This window comes from Sorex fumeus, unplaced genomic scaffold (assembly GCF_029834395.1).
Source record: "Sorex fumeus unplaced genomic scaffold, SorFum_2.1 ptg000240l, whole genome shotgun sequence".
NCBI lineage: Eukaryota > Metazoa > Chordata > Mammalia > Eulipotyphla > Soricidae > Sorex > Sorex fumeus.
The window spans coordinates 4,597,442-4,615,261 of NW_026606297.1; the positions used below are offsets into that span (position 1 = coordinate 4,597,442).

The 17,820-nt window shown below is 38.5% G+C and overlaps 1 protein-coding gene across 3 annotated transcripts in view; it reads right to left on the reverse strand.

Moving 5' to 3' along the window:
• Positions 1-17,820, reverse strand: part of CDH18 (cadherin 18) — a 784,408-nt gene that overhangs the window by 516,903 nt on the left and 249,685 nt on the right. Inside the window, exon 1 of one of the 3 annotated variants that reach the window (XM_056108951.1) lies at positions 2,321-2,550. The exons of the other annotated variants lie outside the window; for them this stretch is intronic. The gene's annotated coding sequence lies outside the window, so the exon portion shown is untranslated. Of the gene's footprint in view, positions 1-2,320; positions 2,551-17,820 lie in introns of those variants that run through there. 3 annotated transcript variants of the gene reach the window in all.

Consider the following 17,820-nt stretch of genomic DNA (forward strand, 5'->3'; position numbering starts at 1 on the left):
TAATAGCCCCATTCATCTGAAGAATGGATGTGAGTTCAACTAGTTGAATTAGGTGAATTCATTTGAACTATGTGAATTCAGGTTCATTTGCTTGAATCCACTATATATATTTAAAATTCCAACCAGCATGAAATATATATCTAACTCAAGCACAAATTGCCACTGACAAAGTTTGCAATGTTTTAGCTAATTACATTCCACACATAGTAGATAGAGTTACAGCTCAAGTTACTTGCCACTTACCATCCTTCTACTATTCTAGTCCTTTATGCTTTTGGATTAGATTCAATTCAACATTGCTGTAGCCCTTAAAATTGCAAATTCTCTGGGTAGAGGGAGGGTGGTCTACCCAGAGAATTTGCTTTATAGAAATAAATTTATTTATAAATAGAAATAAAATAATAAGATGAAAAATCTGCATTGTTTCCTTATCATTGTTATTAGGCAACAGGATCACAGAATTATTAACATAATTTTAATTGCAACCCCCCTCTCCCTTCCCTTAAGTTAGCTACCTTTGGGAAAGAGCTTGGGCACTATAGTTTACAAAACACGTATCTCCCAAGGTCCATAACATAAATACCTTATGAAATGAATACATGAGTTGGACCTATGCTAGACTAATTTATTCTCAGGAAATGCAGATTTAGATTCATAGCAGGAATCTTGACTGAAAGTGAAACAATGGTTTGGTCTTAGCCCAGAGCATTAGGACACCAGAACCAATTCTCCACTGGTATTTGAATCTACCTTCTTCCTCCACATCTAACGAGATATGAAATCTAGTCTGGACCTCTCAACTTAGAATGAAATATTTTCACTAAGACAAGCACACTCAGAGGAGAACAATTATTACTGCAGACGGAAAGCTTCCTTCCTGTTCTAAAAGAAAGGTGTGTGATTCCAGAGTAGAAAACAAAGGTTCCAAAATACAGTCACAGTCTAGAGTTGTTGTGTCCCCCTCCCTTTTTAGGGGTGGGGGGAGCTACATCTTAAAATCTTTCACAGATCTGTCTCCTGGCTCAAAGCAATGATGCCATCACCTGAGCGAAGCAAAAACCACAATAATTTTGACTGGGATTTTTATTTGTGTATTTCTTCTATTCAGAAGGCAAATAGAAACCCTTGCTCTTGATTAACCTGAAAGTTCATTAAATATAACAGGCATTAAGGAAAAAATACTTTTATAATCAGCTAATAAAATTCTGGTTTTCACCTGTTACGTATGAAAGGTTTTCCGAGTTCAACGTCTGTAGGCACAACACATCCATGCAATAAGCTTGCCCCAGGCATAATTTTACATCAAGCCATAAAAATAAAGTCGAAATACTAGCTTCTCCCCCAACCTACACTTAAAGCTGGCTTCAGAAGTTTAAAAGGGGAATGAATCAGAGCTAACAAACAGAAAAGAGGACGCTAAATAAAGTGTGTTGTCTGATCTCAGACCCTATCTAATTTCTTTTCATGCATCATTTACAATGCTCTTTCTAAGGAAGTAAAAGTTTCATATGAAGCTCCAGTAAGCATTTATGGAAGCAAATTATGGAAAGAAAGAGAAAGAAAGAAAGAAAGAAAGAAAGAAAGAAAGAAAGAAAGAAAGAAGGAAGGAAGGAAGGAAGGAAGGAAGGAAGGAAGGAAATTGAAAAAAGAGAAGAGAAGAGAAGAGAAGGGAAGGGAAGGGAAGGGAAGGGAAGAGAAGAGAAGAGAAGAGAAGAGAAGAGAAGAGAAGAGAAGAGAAGAGAAGAGAAGAGAAGAGAAGAGAAGAGAAGAGAAGAGAAAAGAGAAAACCAGAATTGCTATGCTACAGCCCCAGATCGCAGATATCATTAATTTTAGAGGAATCTGGAAAAGGCAATCATTTACAAGCACTCTCGAAATTCCTGTTCCACCTTCCGTCCTCGCGTCTGACTCCCAAGTCCCTCACTTTTCCGGGGGACACCTCGGTGCTCGCTAAGGCTGGTGTCATGCCTCATTTCCAACGTGCCTTGCAGAGTAGTAGCTTTGCAACTTCTTTAGGGCCAAGGCAGACCCAGCCGATGCAGAGACACAGAAATAGAGACCCAGCTAGATTACTACACTCGCATTCCCTAGGTTCAGTGGCAACATTCCTGCATCCCTAAACCAAAAAAAAAAAAAAAAAAAAAAAAAAAAACTTTCCCCTTCCTACTGCAAACCAATCGGAGAGAGGAAGCCCCCTCCTCCCCACCCCTCTCCCCAATATTCATATATTATTTTGATTCACCGCCGGGGACGCAGCCCATTTGCACACAAAAATCTGCATGCCCCTCCAGAGTCAAGTGTTCACTGAGTGCAGCCTTACCTTGGCGGACTCACCCTAACTGGTGGAAAGGAACTTAATCTAGAAGCCGAGCGGGGACTTGGCCAGCGCCGAGGGCCCCGCAGCCCGCGCCGAGAACCCCAGACTCAGCCCCGCGCTGGTCCAGCCCCGGGCTCCGCGGCTTGTCTCTGCAGCTCCCGAGCGCGCCGCTGATTGGCTGCCGCCGCCCGTGCGCCTGATGCTCTCCCCTCGCATCCTTCCTCTCCTCCCCTGCGCGCCCGCCGCTGCCTGGCTCCTGCCCTCGCTCTCCCTCTCCCTCTCTCCCTCTCTTCATATCCCCCATCGTGTCTACTTTGTGGCTCGCCCGCCTGGCGTAGCCCCCGCGGCAGACCCGCCGGAGAGACCCTCTTTTAGCAAGGTCACCGGCAAAGCGATGCCAACCAGAAGCGGCAAGAGGAGGAAAGAAAAACAAAAGCCCGGACGCGAGGCATCCTCGGCTTTGGGAGCTTTGGAGCTCTTGCTCGACAAATGATGGGCAGGACAGCTGAGAGTACTGTCTCTCTCGTCTCTGTCACTGTGTCTGCGGGGGAAGGGGCGCCGAGGGCAGGTGGACAGGGACCGGGGCTGTGGTTTGGGAGTGGGAGGTAGACGGCGTGCCGAGAGGGAAGAGAGAGAGAGAGCGGGCAGGGCAGGCAGTGATGTGGCAGGCTGGTAATAAATGTTCCTATTTCCGTGCAAAGTCGTCACAGGCTGCTAAACATTCAAGTGCTGGCTCATTCATCAGTGATCCATAGCCCGGTGGTAGCCCTGAGATTTTAGCTTGAGCGATGCCCTTTAATGCCTTCCCCCAAAGTACCTAAGGCAGGCAGGGTTTCGAGAAGATAGAACTTTCCTTGCGAGGTTAGCTTTCTATTGGTGAAGATAAATAGGAACTGCAATGCCTTTCGTTGGCGCCAAAGACACACACACACACACACACACACACACACACACGCATGCACGCACGCGCGCACGCACACACACAGAGGAAGTTCTCACGTTTGATTACTCCAACATCAATTAAAATGATGTGTAATATGCATAGCTTTGAACAACAGGATTTCAGCCCTCATATGTAAATTCCAGATGGATGTGATCAGCTAAAATAACTTGAGCGCTTCCTCCCAGCCCAGAGTCAGCCCACACTAATTGAGAGCGTCAAGAATTCCCACTTCAAATCGTGTAGTCAATCTGAGGAGAATGTCTACAAGATCTCCCCATCCCGAGGGTTACTTGCAAGAGACGCTGATAATTATACAAGACCCTGGCATGTGGCAAACACTGGGCAAGCTGTGCTCCTTATTTTGGTTCATTATCTCTATATAAATGTTCAGTGTTCTGGATTCAGAGGAACAAGAGGGCTTCCTCTCTAGAGAAGTCGAAGGGATGCTGGAGCAGGCAGAGGTTTTATCCTGGCTTCTGACTTTCTAGACTAAACCCGAGTGATCCATTTCACTTCTGAACCTCAGGAGGTGGCTTCTCTTTAAAAGCTCAATAGTAATCTTCCTTTCCAGGGTCTTCTACAATGATCACATGAAAATCTGTGCAATTGCACCTGATCTGCTGTGAATTTTCATACTCGCTAGTTAATTCTTCATCATTGGTCTCTTTTCTCCATGCCTCAAGAAAGGGCAAAGAGATTGAAAAGATGAGGTAAGTGGTATTGCAATGAATCTTGAAGGACAGCATAGCAATGCTATATTTTTTGTCTTTATAACTAGAGTTATAATTGACTATCTTTGAGTAATGTGAATGATGGAGAATTTAATATGGTCTGGGATTTGGGTCTGATCAACCCGGCAGCAACAATGAAAAACAAGTGCTTGAATTATTTCTAATTGTGAAGAAATTGCACATGAAGGTGTTAGGAGGCATAGAGAAGCTATTAGAAGCCAATTAGAAATTAGAAATCTCCAGAATCTAAATTCTCAGGGCAAAGTGGAACAGAAACAATAGTATCAAGATAATGAGGCAATATTCTATTATATTTTGTATATTCTCTCATGCAACTCCTGACTTCAAAGAGATTTCCGTGGTATTGTAACCAAACATAAGTTCTGACTCATTTCTTTCTCATTGAACAGAATTCATTTCAGGCATGTTGTGTGCGTAGAAGCAGCTCTGGGGGCACTCTAAAAATGATAGTTATGAAAAATTAAGGGGAGAGAAAATAACAAGAGCTACTTTTGTTCTGTAAGAGGTCATGTAGTTTAATTTTAAATGTTCACATGAGTATTCTCAAGAGATGCCTAACTCTATTTTGTTGGCTACTTCTAGCTCAATGAAGTTAAAATGTGTTTTTGCCAGTCTGCTGCTGTGGCTTTGGCTAAGACACTAGCAACACACATCCTCAGGGCCACACCTGAAAACAAAATGAGTGTTTGCTCACCTTCCTTTTTGCTTTTTCCCTGGATCCATGAGTAATAAACACATCTATTGGACAGACAGAGTGGAAGTCAATAGGTACTTGTTCCTGAGTGGGATAACATGCAGAGAGATGTGTCAGCATCAACCACAGTGCAATCCAGTTTTTTTAAAAATAAATAAATAAATCCATTTAGCATGGGGAACTTGTATCTTTGAAACTATGCTCAGACTCAGGGCCCCAAGAGTCACCATAACCCAATGATGCTGTGTTCATTGAATTAAAGTGACTTCCAAAGTTTGATATTTTGAAACTGTGTCATCATTCTCTAGCCCTTCAATAGCAAGTCTGTCATACATTTACTCTGTGTCTTATATTTTCAGGTTAAAAGAATGTAAATGAACCATAGCAGAGCATCCTGTTTGGGGAAAGTCAGGCAGTGGGCAGGTAGTTATATTTTCCTTATGTCAAAGATTACTTCAACAAACTGGACAATGCATCAGTCAGCAGAATTTATTAGAGAGCTAAGCCCTGAAATAGAAAACGTGGACGTTTCTGATCCTGAGTCGTCTCTTAGGTTACTTTGGGAGAGTTATAAGAATCATTTTCACTGGAGACAGAGAAACATCTCACACACGATTGATGTTGGTCAGAATACAGAGACTGGAAAGATAAAATTGTAATGCTAAACTGTGATCAGTCTCTAAGAGACAGACTCAGGAAATTGTCCCTTTAGATGTCATCTCATGCTCAATTTTACCCTGGAAATTCAGGAGACTGCACAATGTTTGCAAATTTCAATAGAGGCTTGTAAAGAAAATGAAGGGATGCACCATGTTCCAATTTAGTGCTGAAGATAGATAACTATACAAACCTGAGTTTTTTGACTGCAATAATTATCAAAATGATAATTATCACATTTTAAGAGTGGTATAGTTTTTTATGCAAAGAAAAAGAGCTGGTGCAAATGGGAAGCAATGCACAATTTGCAACTATTTATGTGCTCAAGTAATTAATGACAAAGATCTCATACTTTTATTAAGGAGATAAAAGAGAGAATGTATATAAAAATAATATCTTTTATTGTAAGCTTAAAGATGAGCTATGATGTTTACCTGGCCCGCTCGAGAAAATTGATGAACAACGGGAGGCCAGTGACAGTGACAGTGACTATTTGACAAAAAATTTCAGAATATTAAGAAATTACCTAAGCATAAAAATGAAGATGTAACAAGATTATTTTAAAGCTAATTGCATATGTAGCCCTTTTAATAACGTCTATCTTCCTTACTCAGAGTGAACTAATTTTATGTAAATACATATGTGTATATAATGTGTATATAAACACATGCATAGTTTTCTTCAGAGTGTTTAAAATTATTTAATTGTAAAGTTAACGTGGATGATTTAATCTAATGGGACATTATTCATGATTGACATGATCAAAACGCTCTAGATTCTATTTATGTTTAATAACTTGGAGTTACTATGTTATAAATTATGAGAACATGGGATTCTAAAATGTAGCAACATTTAGTTATTCATGGACGTTAATTTTCAGTGATATATATTTTGGATAAATATAGTGAAAATTTCACATCAGAATTATTTTTTAACATCTGAAATGTTTTCAGTAAACTTTGAAGATTTGGTTAGAATACCAAATGTTACATGAAATACTAAATTAAAATATAAACATTAAGTGATGCATTAAAAATAAACATTTTCTTATTTCTGAAAACTTTATTGAACTTGATGTCTACATATTAGAAATTACCAAACTAAATGGGAAACTTGGGAATGACAGAAGCTGATAGTTTTGAGTGAGTGGACCCATAGAGAAAGACAAAACTGAACCATCCAAGTCTGTGTAGAATTCAATTTAGGCTTTCACTTGCGTGACATATAGACTAGAATCACTGTCAGTCACTGTTCTCTCGTTGTTCGTCGATTTGCTCAAGCGGGCCCAGTAATGTCTCCATTGTGACAATTGTTACTGTGTTTGTCTAGAATAGAAGCGATTAATTTTAATGATCTATCTAGTATCATTGTAGCACTCTAGTACTGTCCTCCAATTGTTCTTTAATTTACTCGAGCGGGCACCAGTAACGTCTCCATTGTGAGACTTGCTGTTACTGTTTTTGGCATATTGAATACACCACGGGGAGCTTGCCAGGCTCTGCTGTGTGGGTGCGACACTCTCAGTAGCTTGCCAGGCTCTACAAGAGGGACAGAAGAATCGAACCCGGGTCGGCTGCATGCAAGGCAAATGCCTTACCCACTGTGCTATTGCTCCAGCCCAGTATCATTGGAGGTCTTATAATTTTATTATAGTAGATATGTAGAAAAATATTATTTGGAGTGGCACCTGGTAAATATACCAGCTTACCAGTTTAGAAATTTAGAATTTCTTAGCTGGAGGAGGGATTTTACATAAGATAAAAAATGTAGAGCTACCACTCACATTCCCATAATCTTGCTTTCATCAATGTTATGAGCACTGAAGGCACTTATAGAAACTTCATACATTAAAAAAAATGGTATGTTTGGATAAGAAATTTGTATTTCTTTTTAAGATTTGAAAAGACTTAAGCATTATCTTGTCTAACAAATGTAATAGAATCATTGGGTTCAAAATATTGAGTCTGTTAGTATATTGTAGAGAGGACTATCTTGTGAATTAAAACTCATAAATATTAACCGAGTTTTATTGACAATAATTTTAGTGTGCATCATTGTCACTCATCAGAATGTCAATATAAACAGTTGTGATTAAAACGAACGAACAACTCAAGATGTGGAGTTGCATTATTGATCTATTGCTAAAATATTCATAATTTATCAAGAATATTGGATTTGATGTAAATCATAGCTAATTCTAGTCCTTTAAGAGAATGATCTGCACAGGGATAACTAACTGTAAGATTTTGTTCAAAGCAACTGAAGTAGAAGAATTGAAAAAATGAAAGCTGGGGCTGGAGCAATAGCACAGCAGGTAGCACATTTGCCTTGCATGTGGGGCTGACCCGAGTTCGATTCCCAGAATCCCATATGGGCCCCTGAGCACAGCCAGGGGTAATTCCTGAGCACAGAGCCAGGAGTTACCCCTGTGCATCGCCGGGCGTGACCAAAAAAAAAAACAAAAAAACAAACAAACAAAACAAAACAAAAGAACTGAAAGCTTCTTGTGCTCATGAATTGGAAGTATTATTGCCATTAAAATGTGTATTATTTCAATCCATAGATAGACTCAATGCATTTCTTATAACAGCCTCAATGACAGTCCCCAGAAATATTAAAACAAAAATATGATATAAACCCTAAACTAAATAATCCTGAACAGAAAATAAACAAGTAACCAAATCTATCTTGAGAAAAAAATAAACCAAATGTGGTCATCACACACTCTACTTCAAACTATACTACAAAGTCCTAGGAAGTAAAAGAGCATGTTATTATAATAAAAGCAGATCAAAGGAATAGAATAGAAACCTATAAATAAACCCTAGCTGTTTGCACAGATAATTTTGGATAAAATAAACTAAAGAATAAAATGGAATTAGACCATATATTTAATAAATGACTCTGGAAAAAAACTGCACAGACAGATGCAAAGGAATGAAACTAGAGAAACTAATATGTCAAGCACATTAAATAAGTAGCTTAAATGCTTCAAAGTCAGGGTTTAAATAATAAAAGCATATGCTTCTTAAATTAATGAAATAAGATTGGCAGAACACTAGATGAAGGACAACCATGCGAGTAAGCCAGGTTCCGCAAAGGATTCAGCACCATCGACCATATCCACACGATAACCAAGCTCATTGAGGTTTCTCGGGAGTTCAAGATGCCGCTCTGTCTAATGTTCATTGATTTAAAGAAGGCCTTTGGTTCTGTTGAGATGGAAGCGATCACTGGAGCCCTAGCCAATCAGGGCATTAAAACTCAATACATCAGGATCCTCCGTGAGCTCTATTAGGGATTCATTACCAGGATCTCACCATTCTACAAAGTAGTAACCATTGATATCTAGAGAGGGGTTCGGCAGGGTGATACCATTTCACCAAAACTCTTCAGTGCCACCCTCGAGAACATCATGCGACGACTGAAATGGGAAGGAATGGGAGTGAAGGCAGATGGTCGGCAACTAAACCACCTCTGCTTTGCTGATGACATTGTTTTAATAACACCAAACATTAGCAAAGCGGCACAAATGCTGGCCGATTTTGACCGTGAGTGTGGAAAGGTAGGACTACAGCTGAATCTTACGAAGACAATGTTTATGAGAAACAGCCTTGTTCGTGACGCCCCATTCGCTCTCAATGGAACGACCATCTCCGAATGCAACAGCTATGTGTACCTAGGTCGAGAGGTCAACATGACAAATGACCTGGCACCCGAGCTGCGCAGGAGGAAGAGAGCAGCTTGGAACGCCTTCAAGAACGTCGAAGCAATAGCTAAGAGGATGAAGAACCTCCGGCTCCGGGCACATCTCTTTGATTCCACTGTTCTTCCTGCATTAACATATGCCTCAGAGACCTGGGCCCTACGCAAACAGAATGAGAACACTATTCAGGTCTCCCAAAGAAGAATAGAAAGAGCTATGCTTGGAATATCACGTTTCACTCAAACGAGAGAAAGAATCCAGAGTTCCGACCTCTGTCAAAGATCAAGAATCAGGGACGCTGCCTCATTTGCCAAGGTATCAAAAATCAAATGGGCTGGTCACGTAATGAGATTTCAAGACGACCGCTGGACTAGAGCTGTTACCAACTGGATTCCACGGGATGTCAAAAGACCGCGTTGCCGCCCACCTACCAGATGGTCAGACTTCTTCATCAAGATCATGAACGATCGGGTTCCTAGAGCGAACAGACACCATTGGACTACACTAGCAAGGGATAGGGACAAATGGAGACATTACTGGTGCCCGCTCAAGCAAATCGACGATTAAGTGAAGTCAAGTGATCAAGTGATGCTTCTTAAAATCAACAATAGAGATGTCTTGGGGATTTTAGATTCAATTGTGAGTAGCATAAAAGCAAAAATCAACAAAACATGAAACAAAAAATTGTTTCAGTGAAAGATATATGAAATGAAATTTTTAAACATATTCTACTGAAAGGAACATTTTTCACATCATATACTTAAAGTATATGTGCAGATAATGCCCAAAATATACAAAGCACTCATAAAGTTCAGCAATTAAAGAAAAAACCGATTTTTAAATGAGGGTCTAATTTTATTAGCCTGCAAAGAAGACATACTGATGACATGTAGAAAGATATTCATCTTTTCTAACTTTGAAATGCGATTTAAAACAATAATGAAATTATAATAAAAGCCATTATGAAAAAGTGATAGAGAATATATAGACAGAAATCTTAATGCTCTTGTGGAAAAAATAAATTAACTGACATAATCATTTTGCAAAGCATTCTGAAAATTATCATATGTTTCATATACACATACATATGCATATATCCATATATATTCCATTTTACCCAGTTATCCCACTTCTAGGTATTTCATGAAAAGTTATAGAAAAATTTCTTTGAAGTAATATGTGAACTTCCATATTTATCATAAGCGATAGCACAGCGGTAGAGCGTTTGCCTAGCACGCAGCCAACATGGCCGACACGAGTTCGATTCCTCCGCCCCTCTCAGAGAGCCCCGCAAGCTACCGAGAGTCTTCGATATGCCAGACACAGTAACAACAAAATCTCCAATGGAGACGTTACTGGGCCCGCTCGAGCGAATTGATGAACAATGGGAGGACAGTGACAGTGATAGATAGATAGATAGATAGATGATAGATAATTTCCTTCTCTCCCTCTCTCTCTCTCTCTCTAATTTCAGGCATTGTGGTTTGTACCACTCAGTTCCTGTCCACCTTGATCATTTTCAACTATTACTGTGATATTGGTCCCTTCTCTGTCTTACCTACCCTCTACCCCACACACCCTTGTGGTAGATTGCAACTGTTCACCAGTCCTCCTAGTCCCTGCTTGCTAGTCTTTAACATTATATATATATATATATATATGTGTGTGTGTGTGTGTGTGTGTGTGTGTGTGTGTGTGTGTATAAATGCAGTCATTCTATATTTGACGCTCTTCTTCTGATCCATTTCATTCATCATGATGTGGTCCATGTCCATGCATTTATAGGCCAATTTAAAGACTTCATTTTCTCTAAGAACTGCATCGTATTTTATTGTGTAGATGTGCCATAATTTCTTTACCCCTTCATCTGTCCCTGGATATTTGGTTGTTTCCAGATTCTGGACATTAAGAATAGTGCTGCGATTGAACATAGAAGTTCACATGACATGTTTGCCATGTGTTTTGGGCCCCAAAACAAATAATAGAGGAAATATATATATATATATATATATACACATATATATGTATATATATATTTAGGAGAGCCCGGCAAGCTACTGAGTGTATCCTACCCACATGGCAGAGCATGGCAAGCTAGCCATGGCATATTCGATAAGCCAAAAACAGTAATAATAACCGGTTTTATTCTCCTGACCCTGAAAGAGCCTCCAATATGTCGGGAAAGACGAGTAAGAAGAGGCTGCTAAACTCAGGGCTGGGATGAATGAAGACTTACTGGCACCCACTCGAGTAAATCGAAGAACAATGGGATGACAGTGATACAGTGATACAGTTTTGGGCCTCCATGTTATAAGCCCAGAAGTGATATCACTGGGTCAAATGGGAGCTCAATTTCTAGTTTTTTGAGGAATGACCATATTGTTTTTCAAAAGACTGGACCAGTCAGCATTCCCACCAGCAGTGAATGAGAGTCCCTTTTTCCCCATATCCTGTGCCACTACTAGTTACTCTTTTCTTTTGTTTGTGTGTCAGTCTCTGTGGTCTGAGACTATATCTCATTGTTATTTGGATTTGCATTTCCCTGATGATTAGTATTGAAGAACATTTTTTCATGTGCCTTTTGGCCATTCAAATTTCTTCTTTTAGAATTTCTTCCCGTTTCTTCTCCACGTTTTGTTTATTTGGTTGGGTGTTCTTTTCTTGTAAAGTTCTATCAGTACTTTGTATCTCTTTCATATTATCCCCTTATCAGAAGGATATTGGGTGAATAACCTTTCCTATTCCATAGGCTGTCTTTGTATCCTGGTCACTGTTCCTTTTGAGTTGTAGAGCTTCTTAGTTTAAGGGAGTCTTATTTGTTTACCTCTGCTTCCACTTGCTTGGTCATTGGCGGTTCATACCTGAAGATGCCTTTAGTTTCAATATTGTGAAGGGTTTTGACTAGATTTCCTCCCATATACAGGGAGGAAATGTTGATGTTTGATGTTGAGGTCTTTATTCCATTTTGGTCTGACTTCTGTGCATGGTGTTAGAAGTCTGACTTCGTTTTGTTTTTCATGAAGTGGTTCATTTTCCCCTGTACCACTTGTTAAAAGCAGCTTTCCTTGCTCTACTTCATATTTTTTGCTTCCTTATCAAAGATTAACTGATTACATGTGTGTGTATTTATATGTAAATAAAGATTAACTGATTACGTATATATATATATATATATATATTACGGTGTGAGTCAGGTTATTCAACCATATTTCATTGGATTGCAGGTCTGTCTTTATAACAATGCTATGCTTTTTAAAATTATTATCATGAAATAATTTTTATTTTGCTTTTTGGGTCACACATGGCGATGCACAGGGGTTACTCCTGGCTCTGCACTCAGGAATTACCCCTGGCGGTGCTCAGGGGACCATATGGGATGCTGGAAATCGAACCCAGGTCAGCCGTGTGCAAGACAAGCACCCTACCCGCTGTGCTAGTGCTCCAGCCCCAATTATGAAATAATTTTTAAGTACTATCCTGGTAGTAACACTCACACATTCCAATCTCTCATCTCTATCTGTTTACCTTTTATAGAGCTTCACAAGGAAAATACTGACAGGTACCCCCAAGCACCGCAATATATAATATGTATAAGGTAAAGGTAAAGGCCCTCCCGTTGATCATCGATTTGCTCGAGCGGGCCCAGTAACGTCTCCATTGGAGACTTCGTTGTTATTGTGTCTGGCATATCGAATACGTCACGGGGAGCTTGCCAGGCTCTGCCGTGCGGGCGAGATACTCTCGGTAGCTTGCCGGGCTCTCCGAGAGGGGCGGAGGAATCGAACTCGGGTCGGCCATGTTTGCCGCGTGCCAGGCAAACGCCCTACCCGCTGTGCTATCGCTCCAGAATGATAAAAAACAGACAAATGGTTTTATAATTTAAATCTATAAATTTATTTAATGTTCAACATTTAAATAATTCCTCCTTTTACAATTACATATATTCATGTGACTAGAGAAGATAGTAACATTCAGTAAAAATTATTACTATTATAAATGCTTTCACTAAGAAAAGTCTTAGGACAGTATGAAAACTAATGCATATACAAATTTTAAATTGATATACATATATCATATATATGTGCCTATATATAGACCTATATACTATATGTGCCTATATATAGGCCTATGTACCTATATGTGCCTATATACTATATGTTATAGTTTAATAGAAAATCAATTTAAATGCTAATACTTATGATTGTATTCAATAAAAAATTTTATTCAGCAATTTTAATAAAATATAAATATTACATAATATAAATAAAAATCATGTTGAAAATTTTTTCTAGCATCAAACATAGACATTTTTACAAGTTTTTGACATAATAAATAATGTGTCTATGTACATTTCTATAAAACTTTCAATATATCTCTGATGTTTTCACCCTGATAGGCCCCTGGAAGCACAACTATTAAGGTGAAGATATGAGCATTTCTTGAAACACAGAACTACATTCTTTCTCCTTGGAGAAGACGAAAGACATCTCACAACATCTTAAAAATAACGTTTTCTTTCAAAATCAGCTTGTTTAATGACAAACATTATAATTTCTTTTAAAAATTTTATTTTTTGCAATTGTCGAAATATTTATGGATCATTTGCAAGTATTCTTCATTTTCTGCTTACGTCGATTTCTCTAACTTTTAATTTTAACTAAGAAACATACTGAATTAAAATTGCTTTCATGAATGAATCAATGTATATTTTAAATATTATTGTCTAGGGGCTGGATCACAGAGGGTAGGACTTTTGCCTTGCATGCCGTTGACCCAGTTTCGATTCCCAGCATCCCATATTGTCCCCTGAGCATTTCTGAGAAAATAGGTAGAAAGTATTGAATTTTTACTTTAACTATACTAGAAAGCTATAGTATTTAAAACTGTGGTGCAATAAATTAAGACCGTTTCTCAAATCCAAAATCAAAAGTGTCAGTTCAGAGAAATAATCCCTCAGATTTGTGGACATTTAAACTATGATATTGGAGCTCGATGCATGAAGTAGAGCAACAAAGGACTTCCCAGTAAATGGAGTTGGAAAAAGTTGAATCACCACATACACTAAAATGAAAATGGAACTGTGTCTTCCACTAGTAATAAATGTTAATTCAAAGTGGAATAAATACTTCAGGATTAGACCAGAACCCGTACAAGGCAATGAGGAAGACAGAAAATATTCTCCAGTATTTGAACCTCAGAGATGACTTCAGAGTCTGAATACCAGTGACAAAGATAACAAAAATGAAAATAAACAAATATGGCTACATAAAATTAAAATGCTTCCATATGAAAAGAAACAGGCTTAAATAAAAAAGGCACCTTATGAAATGAGGGGAAAATATTTGCACGTGACATATCAAATATAGGGCTACTACCCAAGATACATAAACAATCACACAAACATAATAACAAAAACATAATTAATTCATCAAGAAATGGAGAGAGATGAGAATAAAATACTCTAACAAAGGAGACCTACAGATGGGAAGTAGGTATATCAAATGGTACTTATTCTTAAGGATTTACAGATACACAGCAAGGTAACAACTAAAATCCCAAGGCAGCTTATTGGGAGAAATGATCCTCATGACTGAGCTGCTGGGGCAGAAGAGGGATTGAGAGGGTGTGGAACAGGGTTCCATTCAGGGATGTGCAGATTCACTGTTTCCGCAAGTGGTGTTGGGATGATATTCACAACAACCCATTTTAACAGTAGTTCAAGACACATAATCTCAATCAATAGAAAAAAAAAGGAAAGAGGTATTCATTGTGACATATTTTGAGGGAAATGCAAACCCAGGCAACAATGTACAATCACACAATAACAACACATATTAAAAAGCGTGGGAACAGTTGCTGGAGCCATTGCACAGTGAATAGGACATCTGCATTGCATGCAGGACACACAGATTGGGTACTCTGGCACCTTATATGGTCCCAAAGTACCACCAGGAATAGTGGTGTCAAGTGCAAACCCTGGAGTAACCCTGAGTACCAGTAAGTATGGTTAAAAACAAACAAAAAATTAAAAGCGGAAGCAACAGAAAAACAAACACCAAAAATCCCTTAAAACTTGAATGTAAGGTATCCCAGGCATACTTATAAACTCTCCGTATAAAGAATAAACTCCCAAAGGACACAGTGACTTCACCTACTGACACCTAACTCCCAACCATCAATTTACTAATTTGGAAATATGTATGCACACCTATGTTCAGTGCAGCACTTGTACCATAGCCAGCATATGGAAATATTCCAATTGTCCAAAATCAGATGAGTATGAGTGGATAGCTATACTAAATATACATAATAAAATACTATGGAGTTTGATTGATTGATTTAGTTAATCTTGTGTCACAGACAGCTCTCCTCAAGGTTTCTTCTTGGTTCTATGCTCAGAGATCACTCCTTGCAGGCTGAGGGAAGATATGGTATGTCCAAGATAAAATCAGAGTCAACCACATGCAAGGCAAGCAGCCTATCTGCTATATAGTTTGCAGCCAGACTAAGGATGAAACTAAGAAAAAATGAAAACATGAAGTTCACTCCAATGTAGGTGGAACCATAGGGTATCATGTTAAGAGAGAGAGAAAAAATATAGGTTAAATCAACTGTGGAATATATAGAAATAAAACAAAGGAATAAATAATATCAATCAATGACAAACTATTAGCTTCAATTACAAAACTAAGAATCCAAACAGTAGAAAGAAGGTGAAGGGAATAAAGAGAAAAAATAGACCAAATTGGATTAAAAACTTCATTGTCAGACCTAAATCCATAAGGTACATGAATGAAAATGTAGGTAGAACCCTCCATGACATTGAAGCTAAAATCATCTTTAAGAATGAAACACCACTGACCAAGCAAGTGGAAACAAAAATAAAGAAATGGGACTACATTAAACTAAGAAGTTTGTCCATCTCAAAAGAAACAGTGATGAAAACATAGAGAGAGCACACAGAATGAGAAAAATTATTTACCCAATACCCATCATATAAGGAGTTAATATCCAGGATATATAAGACATTGATTGAACTGTACAAAAAATATGTATACTCCAACCTCATCAAAAAATGTGGAGACGAAATGACCAGAAACTTCCTGAAAAATAAATACAAGTGGTCAAAAGGCCCATGAAAAAATGCTTCACAGCACTAATCATCAGGGAACTGCAAATCAAAGCAACATGAGATATTATATCACCACACAGAGAGTGGCACACATAAAAAAGAACAGTAACAACCAGTGCTGGCACAGATGTTGGGAGAAAGGGACTCTCTTTCATTGTTGGTGGGAATGTCAATTGGTCAGTCTTTCTGAAAAACAATATGAGGATTCCTCATAAAACTAGAAATTGAGCTTTCATTTATCCCAGCAATACCATTTCTGGGAATATATCACAGGGCTGAAAAAAAATCACAGTAAAAATGACATCTGCACCTTTATGTTCATTGCAGTACTGTTGACAATAGCCAGAATCTGGAAACATGCTGAGTGCCTGGGAAAAGACAATTGATTACAGAAACCTTGATACATCTACACAATGGAATACTATGCAGCCGTTGGGAAAGAGGACGTCATGAAATTTGCTACTAAGTGGACAGACAGGAAGAGTATCATGTAAGTGAAATGAGTCAGAAAGAGAGGAACAAACATATAATGACTACGCTCACTTGTGGAATACAAAATAACATAAATGATACTGACTCACAAGGAGATTGGGGACAAGGGCCAGGAAGATTGCTCCGTGGTTGGAAGCCTGCCTTATGAGCTGGGGGAGAAGGCAGCTGGGATAGAGAAGAGATTAGTCAGTGATAGATGGAGGGATTGCTTGGGATGGGAGATGTATGTTGAAAGTAGATAAAGGACGGAACATGATGGCCTTTCAGTATCTGTATTGCAAACCATAACGTCCCAAAGTAGAGGGAGTAGGAGGGAAATTTTCTGCAACAGAGTCAGGTGAGGAATGGGATGAGGAGAGGATACTGGGAATATTGGTGGTGGAAAATGTACACTGATGGAGGGACAGCTATTCTATCATTGTATGACTGAAACTCAAACATGAAATCTTTGTAACTGTATGTCTTCGTGATTCAATTAAAAAAAAAGAATTGAATTAAATTAGGGACAGTGCCATGAATGTTTTTGACTTAAGGGTAGGGCAGTGATTTTATAGATCAATACTGTAAATTTAGTTTTATTGTAACCACCTTACATAAACTATGATGAAAATAAAGTAAATGCATACTAAACATCCTATATGAATGGCATTCATGTAGGTTCCATTGCAAGAAATAAGAAGAGTTTCCTGGCTTTAAGCTAAGCTTCACAACACCAAAATTTAGACAGAAATTACTAAAATAAATTCAAAACTATAAAGTTCATGAGAAATATGTGGACACTATTTCTTATATGTCAATAAAATTCTTTCAGCCGTGCCAAGTTTAAAATAAATGAGGACAGATACACATCCGTATTCATATACACTCATCTACAAACATTTGTCAAAATCAAATTCTACTATTAACCTTGGAATCTGGTGCAGGTGGAGAGGATGGGCATACCCAGTGGTCCTCAAGGCTTCCTTCTAGCTCTGCACTCTCTGATCACTCCAGTGGGGGTCAGAGAACATATATGGTGCCGGATTGGAATTTGTTTTTGCCATGTTCAAGGCATATGCCTTACCTGCTGTAGTATTGCTTGGGCTCTAACCTTGTTTTGTTGGTTATTTATTTATTTTTTGGTTATT